This window comes from Papio anubis, chromosome 16, assembly GCF_008728515.1.
Source record: "Papio anubis isolate 15944 chromosome 16, Panubis1.0, whole genome shotgun sequence".
In the NCBI taxonomy this organism is placed as follows: Eukaryota; Metazoa; Chordata; class Mammalia; order Primates; family Cercopithecidae; genus Papio; species Papio anubis.
Window position 1 is genome coordinate 34,611,938 of NC_044991.1, and position 19,314 is coordinate 34,631,251.

A 19,314-nucleotide genomic window follows, 5' to 3' on the forward strand; every position below is an offset into this window, starting at 1 on the left:
CCAAGGCTCAAGCAATCCTCCCACCTCAGCCTCCCAAGTAGCAGAGACCTCAGCCTCCCAAGTAGCACCACCACGCCTGGCCAATTTTTTATATTTTTGGTGGAGAAAGGGTGTCACCATGTTGTCCAGACTGGTATCAAACTCCTGAGCTCAGGCGATCTGCCTGCCTTGGCCTCCCTGGAATTATAGGCGTGAGACAGTGTCCAGGCATGGCAAGTCTTTTTGCCTCAGTCTCCTCATCTGTAAAATGAAGATAATAATAATTATCTCATGAACTGATTTAAATAGTGCATGTACCAAAGTCAAGAAACCTGGCAGACACTGTCTTAAATAAGTGATCAAAGTTAACATCACCAACAAGGAGACATATTGACATCACAGGCCTCCTGACAAGATACATCACTTCTGTGGCATTATTACCAAAAATGTATAATCTGTATTTAATCATGAATAAACATCAAACAGGCTCAAACTGAGAGGGCTTCTACAAAGTAACTGGCTCGTACTCTTCAAAAATGGCAAGGCCGTGACGCGTGACGTACACAGAAAGCCCAATGAACTCTTCCACATTGTGGACAACTAAATGCAGTGCGTGATCCAGGAGGCAGTCCTGGGGCAGAAAGGAAGAGGGAAAAGGAAAGACATTTTTGGTTCTGCTTTGTTTTTGCTCTGAAAGACCGGACTGGTACAGTCGGTGAAACTTCGGATGCGTGGACTGCATGGCAGTGTTGTGTCAGTGCTAAATTTCTGGTTTTGATGAGGGCACTGTGGCTGTGTAGGAGAGTGTAGGAGCTTAGGAAGAAGACTGACCCTCCAGAGGGAGAGGGCCAGGCCCAATTAATAGCTGTAGTTATTAAACTCTGGAGCAATTGCCATTGGCCCCGCACAGTCTATGATTATAGATAGTCTTGTTGCTTAACTGCTCAGCAGACAGATGCTTGATTTCTGGGGCCATTGCGTATTTGTAACACTCAGGAGGTCTAAAATATTGGCAGGCAAGTTATTTTATCCAACATGAATGAGATCTGGATTTGCCAGTCACTGTGCCAAGCATAGGGAGGCAAAGGGACCCGAGGCCCAGGCCCAGGCCTTTGTAGAATGTGCCCATTCCAGCAGGAGTGGCTGGAGAGCTCCCCACAGATAAGGGCAGGATGGGGTGCTCTGTACCAACTAGTGAAATGAGAACAACCGCAGGAATGCAGAGGAGGAAAAGGAATGTGTGTGGAAAAAAGACAAATGACATGGAGAAGTAGTAAGAGCAGAAAGACCCTGTTTAACATGACCTTCAAAGCATTTTCTTTGAGATGAGTGTGGGCTTGCCTGAAACGGTGAGAAGACAAGATATGTTCAAGGCATTCAGCCATGATGGCAACATTGCACTCCAGCCTGGGCAACAGAGCAAGACCTGGTCTCTAAGGGGGAAAAAAAAAAAAAAATATATATATATATATATATATATACACACACACACACACACACACATAAAATATATGTATGTATTATAATAATGACTTTTCTGTTTTTAATTCATAAGTGAGGGGCTTCCAAACTTACCTTAAAAATGCACGTATGACAAGGCACAATCTCTCACTCTTGACAGAACTTGGGAGGAAAATGGGGCCTGCAAAATGTTTTCTTGTCTGAGCCTCCTCTTCACGATGGGAGTGCAGTACTCAGGGAAACACATCCCACCTCCACGAGCGTAGGGAGGGAGTAGACTAGAATAGCTCTGAGCTACCTTTCTGCTCCAAAACTCTAAGATTCCAAGAGCTAGGGTGTCAGTGACCCTCCCCCAGTGGCCCTCAGACCCTTGCTTTCCAGCACCAACTCCAGTAAGATCTAACTGCCTATATCTCATCTCTGGGCCCAAAGGCTCTTTCAAGAACTTCAGTGTGCAGCAGATCAGATATGCAGAGGGAAAAACACTCAACAATAACTGACAGGACCCAGTGTATAAGCACCCAGCTCCCTCCTGACTCAGGCTCAAGGCATTATGACTTATGACTCAAGGGATTGAGTCATCATTTATAATAGCAACACTTGGAAATATATGGCAAGATATGTAATAGCCACACAACACCTCTCTCTTCCTTTGGAGTGCAGTGGTGCAATCACAGCTCACTGCAGCTTCTCCAGCCTCAGACTCTCCAGTAGCCAGCGTTCTTGCTATGTTGATCAGGCTGGTCTTGAACTCTTAGGCTCAAGCAAACCTCCTTCTCGGCCTCCCAAAGTGCTGGAATTACAGGTGTGAGCCATGGTGCCAGGCCAAAAAAAATTTGTAGACATCCCCAGCCTCCTCCTTGTGATACTATACTGCCGCCTAATGTCCTCTCAATAAATTACACCAAATACATTCTCCATGTGAATTCAGAAATAATGGAATAAACGAGGTTGAAGTTGAACCATTTTACTGTGATAGAAAAACTTTTTGGAAACCAGTCTGCACATATGCACGTATGCTTGTGTATGTATGAAGTACATCTGGAGAACACAAATAAGCTGTTAACAGCAGATGCCTCTGGGAAAGGGAACTGGCAGGCTGAGAAATCTACCAAAATAATAGTGATGATGATGATGGTGATGATGTTATTTTGTATCTTTTAAATTTTGAGGCATACGATGTCCTGCTAATTGAAAAAAAAATGTTTAACTTAAAAAAAAGGCATTTGTTAAATGTTGCTGCTATGATGACTAAGGGGCCATCTTTTCTTCATTCATTGATTCGTGTTCTTAACAAATACTTACTGAAAGCTTCCTGTGTGCTGGGCACTGTCTGGAGGAAAAACAGTGAGGAAGACACGCTCCCACTCTCCTGGAGCAGAGATGCTCAGAGGACAGCCCGGGACACCACATGGTGAAGGCGGCCGAACCCACGGCCTGGGTCCTAGGCTGGCTGGCCATGTGGAGCGGCACCCACCCAGCCCTGCGGCCGTGGGTCAGTGCCGTGGGGAGCAATCACACGCAATGGGCTTCAGACCTGCATTGGGTCTCTTTGTTTGGGCACTTCAGCCTTATCCTAATTAATATGCACTTCACAAGCAGCATATAAGGGACATTTTATTCACCCAGCAACTGAAGCACACACATTCTTCTCCAGTGCCATGGAAAACTTACAAAAAGTCACAAAGAGGGATACAAAGCTCATGTCGACAACCTCCACAGAGTGGACATCAGAGATGACACTCCCTGGCCACAGCTCAATCAAGTGAGAATTCACTGATTAAAAGGTAAATTTAGAAATTAATTCAAAAATTTAAAAATGTTTCTTTTTTATTTTTTTTAAATTTATTAGCAATCTAAAAAAAATACTGATTCATAGGACATAAATCAAAGAAACCACTAACTTGCTAATCTCTATGACATACTAATTCCATTTATGGTCATGAACTTGATAGTAGGCCAAATTTAGGGTTTAAAATCCTAGAAACAAAAAAAAAAATGTATAGAATTTTAACCTCACAATTATTTGAATGTCATTTTGGAAAAGTGCTACCTGAGACGCAGACACTGAGGACATACCTGTATGTGCATGTTGGTCCTGACCCCCACCTCCCTTTGTACTCACACTAAGAAGCACCCCAGTTACTAAACAGAACAAAAGGAAAGAAGCTGTGAAAAATTACTTATGAGAGAGGGGACATGACCACAGGCAGAGGTGCTTCCTAACTCGTACTGTGAAATCCTCTGTCTTCAAAAATTGTCCTTAAATGTTTGAGGTGATGTATATCCCAGTTATACATATGTATAAAAGTGTCACATGTACCTCAAAAATACATACAACTATGATAGAGCAAGTTTTTCTTTTAATACTTTAAGTTATAGGGTACATGAGCACAACGTGCAGTTTTGTTACATAGGTATACACGTGCCATGTTGGTTTGCTGCACCCATTAACTCATCATTTACATTAGGTATTTCTCCTAATGCTATCCCTCTCCCTGCCCTCCCGCCCGCCACCCCACGACAGGCCCCAGTGTGTGATGTTGCCTGCCCTGTGTCCAAATGTTCTCATTGTTCACTTCCCATCTATAAGTGAGAATATGTAGTGTTTGGTTTTCTGTCCTTGCAATAGTTTGCCCAGAATGATGGTTTCCAGCTTCATCAATGTCCCTGCAAAGGACATGAACTCATCTTTTTTTTATGGTTGCATAGTATTCCGTGGTGTATATAATCCAGTCTAACATTGATGGATATTTGGATTGGATCCAAGTCTTTGCTATTATGAATAGTGCCACAATAAACATAAATGTGCATGTGTCTTTATAGTAGCATGATTTATAATCCTTTGGGTATACACCCAGTAATGGGATCGCTGAGCCAAATGGTATTTCTAGTTCTAGATCCTTGAGGAATCACCACACTGTCTTCCACAATGGATGAACTAACTTACAGTCCCACCAACAGTGTAAAAGCGTTCCTATTTCTCCACATCCTCTCCAGCATCTGTTGTTTCCTGACTTTTTAATGATCGCCACTCTAACTGGTGTGAGATGGTATCTCATTGTGGTTTTGATTTGCATTTCTGTGATGACCAGTGATGATGAGCATTTTTTCTTCTGTCTGTTGGCTGCATAAATGTCTTCTTTTAAGAAGTATCTATTCATATCCTTTGCCCACTTTTCAATGAGGTTGTTGTTATTTTTTTCTTGTAAATTTGTTTAAGTTATTTGTAGATTCTGGATGTTAGCCCTTTGTCAGAAGGGTAGATTGCAAAAATTTTCTCCCATTCTGTAGGTTGCCTGTTCACTCTGATGGTAGTTTCTTTTGCTGTGCAGAAGATCTTTAGTTTAATTAGATCCCATTTGTCTATTTTGGCTTTTGTTGCATTGCTTTTGGTGTTTTAGTCTTGAAGTACTTTGCCCATGCCTATGTCCTGAGTGGTATTTCCTAGATTTTCTTCCAGGATTTTTATGGTTTTAGGTCTAACATTTAAGTTTTTAATCCATCTTGAATTAATTTTTTGTATCAGGTCTAAGGAAGGGACCCAGTTTCAGCTTTCTACATATGGCTAGCCAGTTCACCCAGCACCATTTATTAAATAGGGACTCCTTTCTCCATTTCTTGTTTTTGTCAGGTTTGTCAAAGATCAGATGGCTGTAGATGTGTGGTGTTATTTCTGAGGGCTCTGCTCTGTTCCATTGGTCTATATCTCTGTTTTGGTACAAGTTCCATGCTGTTTTGGTTACTGCAGCCCTGTAGTACAGTTTGAAGTCACGTAGAGTGATGCCTCCAGCTTCATTCTTTTTGCTTAGGATAGTCTTGGCTATGCAGGCTCTTTTTTGGTTCCATATGAACTTTAAAGCAGTTTTTTTCCAATTATGTGAAGAAAGTCATTGGTAGCTTGATAGGGATGGCATTGAATCTATAAATTACCTTGGGCAGTATGGCCATTTTCATGGTATTGATTCTTCCTATCCATGAGCATGGAATGTTTTTCCATTTGTTTGGGTCCTCTTTTATTTCCTTGAGCAGTGGTTTGTAGTTCTCCTTGAAGAGGCCCTTCACATCCCTTGAAAGTTGGATTCCTAGATGTTTTATTCTCTTTGTAGCAATTGTGAAGGGGAGTTCACTCATGATTTGGCTCTCTGTCTGTTATTGGTGTATAGGAATGCTCATGATTTTTGCACATTGATTTTGTATCCTGAGACTTTGCTGAAGTTGCTTATCAGCTTAAGGAGATTTTGGGCTGACATGATGGGGTTTTCTAAATATACAATCATGCCATCTGCAAACAGGGACAATTTGACTTCTTCTTTTCCTAATTGAATACCCTTTATTTCTTTCTCTTGCCTGATTGCCCTGGCCAGAAATTCCAGCACTATGTTGAACAGGAATGGTGAGAGGGCATCCCTATCTTGTGCCAGTTTTCAAAGGGAATGCTTGCAGTTTTTGCCCATTCAGTATGATATTGGCTGTGGGTTTGTCATAAATAGCTCTTATTATTTTGAGATACGTCCCATCAATACCTAGTTTATTGAGAGTTTTTGGCATGAAGGGCTGTTGAATTTTGTCAAAGGCCTTTTCTGCATCTATTGAGATAATCATGTGGTTTTTGTCATTGGTTCTGTTTATGTGATGGATCAAGTTTACTGATTTGCATATGTTGAACCAGCCTTGCATTCCAGGTATGAAGCCAACTTGATCATGGAGGATAAGCTTTTTGATGTGCTGCTGGATTTGGTTTGCCAGTATTTCATTGACGATTTTCACATCGATGTTCATCAGGGATAATGGTCTAAAATTCCCTTTTTTTGTTGTGTCTCTGCCAGGTTTTGGTATCAGGATGATGCTGGACTCATAAAATGAGTTAGGGAGGATTCCCTCTTTTTCTATTGATTGGAAAAGTTTCAGAAGGAATGGTACCAGCTCCTCTTTGTACCTCTGGTAGAATTCAGCTGTGAATCCATCTGGTCCTGGACTTTTTTTGGCTGGTAGGCTATTAATTATTGCCTCAATTTCAGAGCCTGTTATTGGTCTACTCAGAGATTCAACTTCTTCCAGGTTTAGTATTGGGAGGGTGTACGTATCCAGGAATTTATCCATTTCTTGTAGATTTTCTAGTTTATTTGCATAGAGGTGTTTACAGTATTCTCTGATGGTAGTTTGTATTTCTGTGGGATTGGTGGTGATATCCCCTTTATCATTTTTTATTGCATCTATTTGATTCTTCTCTCTTTTCCTCTTTATTAGTCTTGCCAGCAGTCTATCAATTTTGTTGATCTTTTCAAAAAACCAGCTCCTGGAGTCATTGATTTTTTGAAGGGTTTTTGTGTCTCTATCTCCTTCAGTTCTGCTCTGATCTTAGTTATTTCTTGCCTTCTGCTAACTTTTGAATGTATTTGCTCTTGCTTCTCTAGTTCTTTTAATTGTGATGTTAGGGTGTCAATTTTAGGTATTTCCTGCTTTCTCTTGTGGGCATTTAGTGCTATAAATTTCCCTCTACACACTGCTTTAAATGTGTCCCAGAGATTCTGGTACGTTGTGTCTCTGTTCTCATTGGTTTCAAAGAACATCTTTATTTCTGCCTTCATTTCGTTATGTACCCAGTAGTCATTCAGGAGCAGGTTGTTCAGTTTCCATGTAGTTGTGCAGGTTTGAGTGAGTTTCTTAATCCTGAGTTCTAATGTGATTGCACTGTGGTCTGATAGACAGTTTATTGTGGCTTCTGTTCTTTTACATTTGCTGAGGAGTGCTTTATTTCCAACTATGTGGTCAATTTTGGAATAAGTGCTATGTGGTGTTGAGAAGAATGTACATTTTGTTGATTTGGGGTGGAGAGTTCTGTAGATGTCTATTAGGTCTGCTTGGTGCAGAGCTGAGTTCAAGTCCTGGATATCCTTGTTAACATTCTGTCTCATTGATCTAATATTGACAGTGGGGTGTTAAAGTCTCCCAGTATTGTGTGGGAGTCTAAGCCTCTTTGTAGGTCTCTAAGGACTTGCTTTATGAATCTGGGTGCTCCTGTATTGGGTGCATATATATTTAGGACAGTTAGCTCTTCTTGTTGAATTGATCCCCTTACCATTATGTAATGGTCTTGTCTCTTTTGATCTTTGTTGGTTTAAAGTCTGTTTTATCAGAGACTAGGATTGCAATCCCTACTTTTGTTTTGTTTTGTTTTGTTTTGTTTTTGCTTTCCATTTGCTTGCTGGATCTTCCTCCATCCCTTTATTTTGAGCCTATGTGTGTCTCTGCACATGAGATAGGTCTCTTGAATACAGCACACTAATAGCTCTTGACTCTTTATCCAATGTGCCAGTGTGTACAGAATTGGTGGGTTCTTGGTCTCACTGACTTCAAGAATGAAGCCATGGACCCTCGCGGTGTTACGGTTCTTAAAGATGGTGTGTCCGGAGTTTGTTCCTTCAGACTTTCAGATGTGTCTGGAGCTTCTTCCTTCTGGTGGGTTCATGGTCTCACTGTCAGGAGTGAAGCTGCAGACCTTCGTGGTGAGTGTTACAGCTCTCAAAGGCAGCGTGTCTGGAGTTGTTCGTTCTTCCTGGTGGGTTCATGGTCTCACTGGCTTCAGGAGTGAAGCTGCAGACCTTTGCAGTGAGTGTTACAGCTCATAAAGGCAGCATGGACCCAAAGAGTGAGCAGCAGCAAGATTTATTGCAAAGAGCTAAAGAACAAAGCTTCCACAGTGTGGAAGGGTACCCGAGCGGGTTGCCACTGCTGGCTTGGGCAGCCTGCTTTTATTCCTTTATCTGGCCCCACCCACATCCTGCTGATTGGTCCATTTTTTAGAGAGCTGATTGGTTCACTTTACAGAGAGCTGATTGGTCCGTTTACAATCCTTGAGCTAGACACAGAGTCACAGAGTGCTAGTTAGCTGGATACAGAGTACCAATTGGTGTATTTACAAACCTTGAGCTAGACACAGAGTACTGATTGGTGTATTTACAAAACCTGAGCTAGACACAGAGTGCTGATTGGTTTGTTTACAATCCTTGAGCTAGATACAGAGTCACAGAGTGCTAGTCCTCCAAGTCTCCACTAGGTTAGCTAGATACAGAGTACTGATTTGTGTATTTACAAACCTTGAGCTAGACACAGAGTACTGATTGGCCTATTTACAAACCCTGAGCTAGACACAGAGTGCTGATTGGTGCGTTTACAATCCTTGAGCTAGACATAGAGTGCTAGATGTAAAAATTCTCCAAGTCCCCACTAGGTTAGCTAGATACAGAGTGCTGATTGGTGCACATACGATCCTCAGGCTAGATATAAAAGTTATCCAAGTCCTCATCCAGTTCAGGAGCCCAGCTGGCTTCACCCAGTGGATCCTGCACTAGGGCTGCAGGCGGAGCTGCCCACCAGTCCCAAGCGGCGCCTGCACTCCTCAGCCCTTGGGCTGTCTAAGGGACCAGGCGCCACAGAGCAGGGGGCGGTGCCTGTCGGGGAGGCAGCTAAGGCCTGGCGAGAATTTGAGATTTGAGTGCGGTGCCAGCAGGCCGGCACTGCTGGGGGACCCGGCGCAACCTCCACAGCTGCTGGCCCAGGTGCTAAGCCCCTCACTGCCCTGGGCCGGAGGTGCTGGCCAGCGGCTCCGTGTGCGGGGCCACCGAGCCCACACCCGTGCCTGTCGGAACTCACACTGGCCGGCAAGCACGGCCCCGGTTCCTGCCCACACCTCTCCCTCCACACCTCCCTGCAAAAAGAGGAAGGTGGCTGCAGCCTCAGCCAGCCCAGAGAGGGGCTCCCATGGTGCCGTGGTGGGCCGAAGGACTCCTCAAGCGCTGCCAGACCGGGTGCCGAGGCCGAGGAGGCGGTGAGAGTGAGGGCTGCTAGCACATTGTCACCTCTCACCAGTCTGTGTCTTTTAATTGGGGCATTTTCTCCTATTTACATTTAAGGTTAAAATTGTTATGTGTGAATTTGATCCTGTCATTATGATGTTAGCTGGTTATTTTGCCCGTTATTTGATACAGTTTCTTCCTAGTATCAACGGTCTTTACAATTTGGCATGATTTTGCAGTGGCTGGTACCAGTTGTTCCTTCCCATGTTTAGTGCTTCCTTCAGGAGCTCTTGTAGGGCAGGCCTGGTGGTGACAAAATCTCTTAGCTTGTCTGTAAAGGATTTTATTTCTCCGTCACTTAGGAAGCTTAGTTTGGCTGGATATGAAATTCTGGGTTGAAAGTTCTTTTAAGAATGTTGAATATTGGCCCCCACTCTCTTCTGGCTTGTAGAGTTTCTGCTGAGAGATCTGCTGTTAGTCTGATGGGCTTCCCTTTGTGGGTAACCTGACATTTCTCTCTGGCTGGCCTTAACATTTTTTCCTTCATTTCAATTTTTGTGAATCTGATGATTATGTGTCTTGAGGCTGTTCTTCTGGGGTGTTCTCTGTATTTCCTGAATTTGAATGTTGACCTGCCTTGCTAGGTTGGGGAAGTTCTCCTGGATAGTATCCTGAAGGGTGTTTTCCAACTAGGTTCCATTCTCCCTGTCACTTTCAGGTACACTAGTCAAATGGAGATTTGGTCTTTTCACATAGTCCCATATTTATTGGAGGCTTTGTTCACTTCTTTTTACTCTTTTTTCTCTAAACTTCTCTTCATGCTTTATTTCATTAATTTGATCTTCAATCACTGATACCCTTTCTTCCACTTGATTGAATCAGCTATTGCGGCTTGTACATGCGTCACATAGTTCTCGCGTCATGGTTTTCAGCTCCATGAGGTCATTTAAGAACTTCTCTACCTGTTTATTCTAGTTAGCCACTTGTCTAATCTTTTTTCAAGGTTTTTAGCTTCCTTGAGATGGATTCCAACATCCTCCTTTAGTTTGGAGAAGTTTGTTGTTACAAACCTTCTGAAGCCTTCAGCTCATCAAAGTCATTCTCTGTCCAGCTTTGTTCCATTGCTGGCAAAGAGCTGCAATCCTTTGGAGGAGAAAAGGTGCTCTGATTTTTAGAATTTTCAGCTTTTCTGCTCTGATTTCTCCCCATCTTTGTAGTTTTATCTACCTTTGGTCTTTGATGCTGGTGACCTACAGATGGGGTTTTGGGGTAGATGCCCTTTTTGTTGATGTTGATGCTATTCCTTTCTGTTTGTTAGTTTTCCTTCTAACAGTCAGGTCCCTCAGCTGCAGGTCTATCGGAGTTTGCTGGAGGTCCACTTCAGATCCTGTTTGCCTGGGTATCACCAGCAAAGGCTGTAGAATAGCAAATATTGCAGAACAGTAAATATTGCTGCCTGATCCTTCCTCTGGAAGCTTCATCCCAGAGGGGCATTTGACTGTATGAGATGTCAGTTGGCCCCTACTAGGAGGTGTCTCCCAGTCAGGCTACATGGGGGTCAGGGACCCATTTGAGGAGGCAGTCTGTCCATTCTTGGGGTTCAAACACCATGCTGGGAGAACCACTGCTCTCTTCAGAGCTGTCAGACAGGGACATTTAAGTCTGCAGAAGTTTCTGCTGCCTTTTGTTCAGCTATGCCCTACCCCCAGTAGTGAAGACTACAGAGGCAGTAGGCCTTGCTAAGCTGTGGTGGGCTCCACCCAGTTCAAGCTTCCCCAGCCACTTTTGTTTACCTACTCAAGCATCAGCAATGGCAGACGACCCCTGCCTGCCAGGCTACTGCCTCACAGGTCGATCTCAGACTGCTGCGCTAGAAGTGAGCAAGGCTCCATAGGCATGGGATCCACCAAGCCAGGTGCAGGATATAATCTCCTGGTGTGCCGTTTGCTAAGACCATTGGAAAAGCACAGTATTTGGGCAAGAGTGTCCCATTTTTCCAGGTACAGTCTGTCACGGCTTCCCTTGGCTAGGAAAGGGAAGTCCCCTGACCCCTTGCTTTTCCCAAGTGAGGCAATGCACCACCCTGCTTCGGCATGCCCTCTGTGGGCTGCATCCACTGTCCAATCAGTCCCAACGAGATGAACCAGGTACCTCAGTTGGAAATGCAGAAATCACCCATCTTCTGCGTCGATCATGCTGGGAGCTGCAGACTGCAGCTGTTCCTATCTGGCCATCTTGGAACGGAGAGAGCAAAAATATTTCTAAATAACACATGGACAGAGAAACATTGTAGTAGCAGACTTTAGAAAATGTTCCTAAGCCTGTAATCCCAGCACTTTGGGAGGCCGAGACGGGCGGATCACAAGGTCAGGAGATCGAGACCATCCTGGCTAACATGGTGAAACCCTGTCTCTACTAAAAATACAAAAAACTAGCCGGGCGAGGTGGCGGGCGCCTGTAGTCCCAGCTACTCGGGAGGCTGAGGCAGGAGAATGGCGTAAAAACCCGGGAGGCGGAGCTTGCAGTGAGCTGAGATCCGGCCACTGCACTCCAGCCTGGGTGACAGAGCGAGCCTCCGTCTCAAAAAAAAAAAAAAAAAAAGAAAATGTTCCAAACTGACAATTACAAAAATACAACATAGCCAAATGTGTGGGACAGAGCTACAAGGGTGCTTATAGGAAATGCAAAGCTCTAAATGCATTTCTTATAAGATAGGCTGAAAGTTGACTTCGGGTAAGACAGCAGCACATTGCTCCCACTGGGCAGCCTGGCTTGGGGCTCCCTAGTAGGGATGGTTTTTGAGGGGGACCTCATCATAGTTCTGGGGTCATGTATCGGACACTCTGGTGTTACTGTTTCCAGTGCACCAAGGGTGACTGTCTTCTGGTGACCTAGCTACCTTGGCCCAAGCATTCTGGGGCCTGGGAGACTGGGAGCCAGGAGATGGGTGGGAGGAGAAGCAGGCCCCAGGTAATAGGGGAGCAGGGCTAAGGAACACAGGTAGCCAGCCTGAGGCAGCTCCCTCGGCCTCTGTGCTGAGAAATCTCGTTCTCTACTTCTCCGCCCTGAGAAACCTTGCTGTCTGGAATCCTGTCACCTGCAGATGCTCAGCCATGCAGGTCACTCCCCAGAGAGAAGCAGCCTGGAGCTCTCACCTTGGCTCACAGCCTCAGATGAGGGGCTTCCGGATATAACATGGCACGTCCATCCTGAGCTTGTGCCCCCAAGTCAGCCTTTCAGCCCAGTGTGATGTGTTGCCATGTGACCCACAGCCCTGCTTTCAGCCTGTCAGAAAAGGCTTCATTTTAAACTTCACCTGAACTCCTCCCTTCTCCGCAATCCTGTCTATCCTGTGCTGAAGACAGGAGGCCTCTGATCTGGCTCCCTCGCTGCAGTTACTAACCCTCACTTTGTCATGGACAGCTGTGCCCTGGTGCCCTTCACCAAAGGGGCTTTATCAGGCATCAGAAACACCCTTCCTGATGGTGAGGCGCTGGGCTGTAAAATATATATACATTTTTTAAAAAGGCAAATGCTTGATGACACAGTGCTATTTGGACTTTATTTTTTCGAACGCTTAGCAATGCCCTTTTTCAACAAAACAAAACACCATTTTACTTGAATTCCTTAGATAATGGAATTGGCTGCAGGCAGGGTTTGTTTTTTCACCCCTCGAATGTTAAAAATAACCCCGAGAGAGCTATCTGTACTGAGCATGAAGGAAATAATACATACAGCGGTCCATTTCCAAGACAAAGTGCCTTGAATTGGTTTAGGTCAGCAAACTACAGAAGAAACAGGATACACTAGGCCCCTGCTTGGATAGCCAATGTCTGCTTGCTGCCTCCCCACCCTCCCCCCTACCCCATTGCCTTAGTTGCCCTCAACCAAACCAAAGAAGTTAGTCTAAGATGAAAGTTTACTAGCTTGCAAAATAGCTTACTTTGTCTGTTCTTAACAGCCTGCCCAGATACTTAGGTCATAAGTCAAGTACTTGAACAGGCCCTGAGCTAACTAGGATTGCAATGTATTGTGGCTACAACAAAATGCAGCAGAACAATCCTAAAGAAAACGCCTAAAACCCCTACCCAACAATCAACAGGCAATGTCCAGGAAGACTGTGACCCCATCGTACTCAGCCTATGAGGAACCAAGGGAGGGACCTGCGCACTAGGGGATAAATTTCTTCTGAAACTGCTAGGTGTGTCTGCCCATTAGACACCCAATCTTGCAAGACTGTCATTAAAGTCTCACTTCCACTGTTCTCCGGGTCTCTAAGCCCAAACTTTGGGTTTGGATGGGTAAGTTTTTTTCTCACAGCATGACCTCCTCTCCACCAGTGATGTGCACCATGGCAGTGAGCAGAGCAGAAGAGCTCTCCCTTCTCACTCACCCACCTGCCTCTTGGTTAGACATAAGTTCTCTTGTAACTTCTTTTGCTTCATTTCTTTTAAGTAAGAATAATAAAGTTTTAGTCTTTAATTTAAAAAAAGAAGATAGGCTAAAAATTAATAAGTGTTTAGCTTAAACTAGAAAACTTTTTTAAAAATACACTCTTTAAGTACAAAGAAAGTACTAAAGATGAAATAAATTTTAAAATATTAAACAAAGATACAGAGGCGTTCCACAAAGCCAAAAGTCAGCTCTTGGGGAAGAGAGGTAATAAAACTTAGGCATTTCTGGAGATGCTGACTAAGGAAAAAAGGAAAACTTACAAATTAATTATGAGTGAAATGGAGGCTATCGCTGCAAATACTAAGAAGATGTGAATAATGTTATACCAATAACACTGAAAACTTAGGTGAAATGGGATGATTCCTTTAGAAAAATGCCAAAACTGCCTGGAAAAGGAGAAAGCTTGATTAGAAATGGAATCAGCAGTTTAAAATATTTCATACAGAAAACAGAAATATTCCATCAAATATTCAAGAAATAGAAACTAAAAACTTAAACACATTTAGAAGATTTAAAAGCAGAAAATCTCCAACTCATTCTGTAAGGCGAATTTAATGTTGATAGTTTCTAAACAAGTACTATATTAGAAAGAACATTAGAAGCCAATCTTTTTGTGAATGTAAGAGCAAAGAACCTAAACACAATGTTAGCAAGTCAAATTCAGCAATGTATTTTAAAAGTATGCTTTATATTGGGAATGCAGGAATGATTCAACGTTGGAATTTCTCATATTAACAAATTAGTGGGCCAGGTGTGGTGGCTCACGCCGGTAATCCCAGCACTTTGGAAGGCTGAGGCAGGTGGATTGCCTGAGGTCACGAGTTCGAGACCAGTCTGGCCAACATGGTGAAAGCCCGTCTCTACTAAAAATACAAAAGAATTAGCTGGGCGTGCTGGTGTGTGCCTGTAATCCCAGCTACTTGGGAGACTGAGACAGGGGAATTGCCTGAAACAGGAAGGTGGAGGTTGCAGTGAGTCGAGATCATGCCACTGCACTCCAGCCTGGGTGACAGAGCAAAACTCCGTCTCATACAAAAAAGAAAATTAGTGGAAAAAAATAATAATATTCATGTATAGATGAAGGAAATGCACAAAATAAAATTGAACATTCATTAATGATTTTTCAAAACTCTTAAACTAGAAATAGAAGGAAATTTTCTTAATCTGGTAGATGACAACCTATACAATGTAAAATGCTAAAGGCCCTCGTGGAGAGAAGAGAGTCCATTAACAGCTACTCTAAATGGGACAATCTGTTCACACCAGTCCCCCCCCAACCAGGACAGTCGACCAATTGCCCAGAATATTATTACCTGTGTTACGGCTGCACTTCATGTGGTCCCAACAAGACTGTCACTACAGTGCAAGGTGACGTCTGTCGGATCATCCATCGGGAAGCTAAAAGAGACCACACAATGGCCCATGTGGCAGGCAGGAATCATAAATGCCAAGTTCTCTTGGGGAAGAGTAGGGTTTCCCTCACATTTTTTCCTGTGTGTAGTAGATTTTGGAAAATGGAAGGCTAGTCATGAGCAGGGAAGATCTAACTTACTTTTTTGTTGAGTTATAGGAAAAATATGTGGTAGAGAAAGCAGTGATTTGTGGTTATAGATTTCAGAGGAAGAAATCAGAGCAGTGGCCAAGATGTTTTGTTTGATATTATTAACTAAATGACCTATGAGTGATGGTATCTTAGGTTGAATTCTTCCAAAACAAATTCTAAAGAACGATTTGAGTGCAAGTAGTCTATTTAGGAGGTGACACCAGGAAAAACCAGTAGAGGAGTGGGGCAGTGAGACAGGGAAAGGAGGAAAGCCAGTATGGGTTACCACTCGGGACCACTGTGCTCAATTCCACGTAGACATGCCAGAGAGTTGTCCTGAGCAGAAAGGGAGCCAGGGTCTTTGCACCTGACATGGGCTGAGGGCCGCTCTCAGAAGCGTTACCTCCTGGCACTTCCTCTGCCAAAAGAAGGCCCTGCTGTGGAGAGTCATGGGAGTACACAGTGGGATAGACATGGGCAGGAGGCCTGGCAGCCTCTGCTACAGAGACACTGCGCAGTCCACGTTCTGTTCCTTCACTGAGCAGACAGCTTTGCAGCTGTCCTCCTGGACTTTTGTGAGTAGGTGGGCACATGTGAGCAAGTCATACACAATAGTGGGCTTCCTCCACTATTACTCAAGTTAGGTAAATTGAGGCAGCTTGATAACTCATCAACCTCTTCTAAAACATTCTCACCCCCAAAAAGCAGGGCCAGGCACTCCTCCCTGCTGTCAGAATACTTGCATACATGTTCTGCTGAAGCCCATGTCTCAGTTATCTGCTCCTGCATTCCTAGGGCGGGTGCCAATTGGCTTCCTTCACCTTCTGCCTGCAGGGCTGAGCTGCTTCTGGCTGACAAGTGAAAACATCAGAAGCACCCTCATCAATCGATCCATTTCTTCAACAAATATTTTTAATACTGACTTAATTTGAGTTTACCCAAAGGCAATTTGAGTCAAGAGCTTAGATGCAGGTAGTTGACCTGGGAGGTGATTCCCAGAAGCAGCAGAGAGAGAGAGAGTAAGAGAGAGAGAGAGCGCGAGAGCGCGCACGCGAGAGTGCACCGAGGAAGATCAGAGGACCACCCAAGGGGGCATTATTGAGCTGATCACCACTGAGGGTCACTGAGGCTCACTTCTACTGAGGACTCAGAATTGGTCCTCTGGGGACAGAAGGCTGAGGCATATATCCCCAAGTTAGTTAAGGGTTGCTGTGAAGCAGGTTCACTGTGCACTGGTTACCAACATGTCTGTGTCCAGTGAGAGAGAACACATTCATACTCAATAGGTTATATGAAGCAAATTTATTACTTACAGACAGGCAGCAAGGGACAAGAGGAGCATTCATTGCAAGCTGGTCGCCCAAGGCTCAGGAAATCTGCTCAGGGCAAATGGAGTCTCAACTGGGCAAACCCTGCTTTCACCACAGATGAGGGATGCCAGAGAGCAGCCTGCCCTGGGTTTAACATCCCAGGGTAATGTGATTTGCTGGGCTGTGTTGAAGGACATCCTATTTTCAGCAGGAGACTGGAACTGACCTTGGGCTGTTCGGCCAGCTCTCCCTTATCGCACGATGTTGCAATCCCAGCACATTCTGCAGCTATTCCTGAGAACTACATGGAAAAAGAGGGACTGGGTCTGTCCAAGGCCAGCCAAATTGCCCTGCAGTTACCCCGGGGATGTTAAATTTCCCTGAATTCCAGGCTGTGCCTGCTCCCAAGGCTTCCGGAGAAAGTCGTAAGATAAGCCTTAAAGAGGACAGCAACAAGATGCTTGAGGTGGCAGCATTTAGGGGAACTTTCCACAACAACCAGAGAGCTGACGGCAGAGGCAGGCAAGGGACATTAGCACTGCCAGTGTATGCTACAGGCACCTACCATGTTCCAGACAGAGTGCCGGGCACGCAGCAGGGAGCAGGACAGACCAACTTATTTGTTCTCATGGAGCTTCATTTCAGTAGTGGAACAAAGAATTCACCAATAAACAAGTCAGCAAATAAGTAATGATGGGTGTTGTCTTTGCAAAAATTATGACAATAAGAAAAATATGACATAGGAAAATTACGACAGTGAAAAAAAACCTGACCTAATCCAACTCCATCTTCTAACCTCCAATCTGCCCTTGTTCATTCCCAGGCATAGGCCAAACAAATTTGTGGAGAAATTTAGTTTATAATTTCACTTTAAACCAAATATAACAGCCCCTCCCTGAAACAAACCTCCTTCTTGCTTGGGGACCAGACCACCTTTGTGAGACTAACAAATTAGCTACAAGATTAAAAATTATGGGCCAGGCATGGTGGCTCACACCTGTAAGCCCAGCACTTTGGGAGGCCAAGTTGGGCGGATCATCTGAGGTCAGGATTTCAAGACCAGCCTGGCCAACATGGTGAAACCCTGCCTCTACTAAAAAATATAAAAATTAGCTGGGCATGGTGGCAGGTGCCTGTAATCCCAGCTACTCAGGAGGCTGAGGCAGGATAATTGCTTGAACCCAGGAGGGGGAGGTTGCAGTGAGCTGAGATCGCACCATTGCACTCCAGTCTGGGGGACAAGAGCAAGATCATCTAAAAATAAAAATTAAAAAAAAAAAATTATGGCTTAGGAGTCATGCAGCCCGAAGCCACAAGATTCCTAACTCCCCCAATTGCTCTAATAAATAATATTACTATTATAAAACGTAAGATTGGTGTTCAAGGTATTTTTTAGACCCTGCATTGTGATAGACTAGCCGCCCAGACTGGTAAACTGGCTCATCTGGTCTTGTGATCCCAACCCAGGAACTGACCCAGAGCAAGACAAAAGCTTCATCTCCTCGTGATTTCATCCCTAACCCAATCAATCAGCACTCACCATTCCCTAGCCCCCTGACTGCTCAACTATCTTTTAAAAACCCTAGTCTCCAGACTGGCACAATCCTAGCACTTTGGGAGGCTGAGGAGGGCAATCACTTGAGAGCAGGAGTTCAAGACCAGCCTGGCCAACACGGTGAAACCCCGTCTTGACTAAAAACACAAATAATTAGCTGGGCATTGTGGCGTGCACTTGTAATCCCAGCTACTGGTGAGGCTGAGGCACGAGAATCACTTGAACAGAAGGTGGAGGTTGCAGTGAGCCTAGACTGCACCACTGCACTCCAGCCAGAGCAATGAAGCAAGACACTGTCTCAAAAACAACCGCCCCCAAAAAATTCCTTAAACTCCGAATCTGAGGAGAGCCTGATTTGAGGAATAATAAGCCTCTGATCTCCTATTTAGCCAGCTCTATGTGTACTGAACTCTTTATCGCAATTCCCGTCTTGAAAAATTGGCTCTATCTGGGCGACAGGCAAGAAGAAGCCGTTGGGTGCTTACAGTGTGATGAGTGCTATGAAGGAAATAACATAAAGGGTGATAGAGAATAACTAGAGGAGGCATTCTAGATAAAATGGTCTCAGGAGGTGACATTTGAGCTGAGTATTAAACATTGAGAAAGAATCTACAAAGGGAAGATCTAGTGCAAGACCTTTACAAGCAGTGTATATATAACACACACAAAAGCCCATGCCAGCAAAAAGATTTTACTTTCACAAATTCTAGAAACTCTAAGAGTAAAAAATGGTGAAAGGAAATGAAGTGATAACACATATTGTGAGTGCAGCAGGCAGAAACAGCGCCATCACCGTTTCACGACAGGATCTCAAAATACTAGGAAAAGTGCAAATTAAAACCGTGAGATACAGTTTGGTCATTATTGGATGGGGAAAGATCCAAAAGTTTGGAAAGACCCCACTGGTGAAGATGTATGGAAACCCAAGGTCTTACACATTATTTGCCAGAGTGTAAATTAGTACAGTGTCTAAGGGGGGCAATTTAGCCATGTTTAGCCAATATATTATTTTAAAGGACATATCCCAGTACAGCCAATTCCAACTCTAAGAATATTTCTGACAGATACACCCACATGCATGCACAAAGACAGTCCATGGGATCCAGTCGCATTATTCCTAACTGCAAGCAACTGGGAAAAACTTCAAGGTCCATCAGTGAGGACCCGCATAGGCTAACCTCTGTAATAACCAAATCTCAGTGGCAGTGTCCA

At 44.2% G+C, this 19,314-nt stretch overlaps 1 long non-coding RNA gene across 1 annotated transcript; it reads right to left on the reverse strand.

Moving 5' to 3' along the window:
- Positions 1 to 114: 114 nt before the first annotated feature.
- On the reverse strand, positions 115 to 17,580 carry LOC103888195. The gene is made up of 3 exons (XR_652638.3): positions 16,551 to 17,580; positions 15,008 to 15,092; positions 115 to 1,412 (listed from the first exon to the last, which is right to left on the reverse strand). It is a non-coding gene; the product is annotated as an uncharacterized LOC103888195 (long non-coding RNA).
- Positions 17,581 to 19,314: the final 1,734 nt, after the last annotated feature.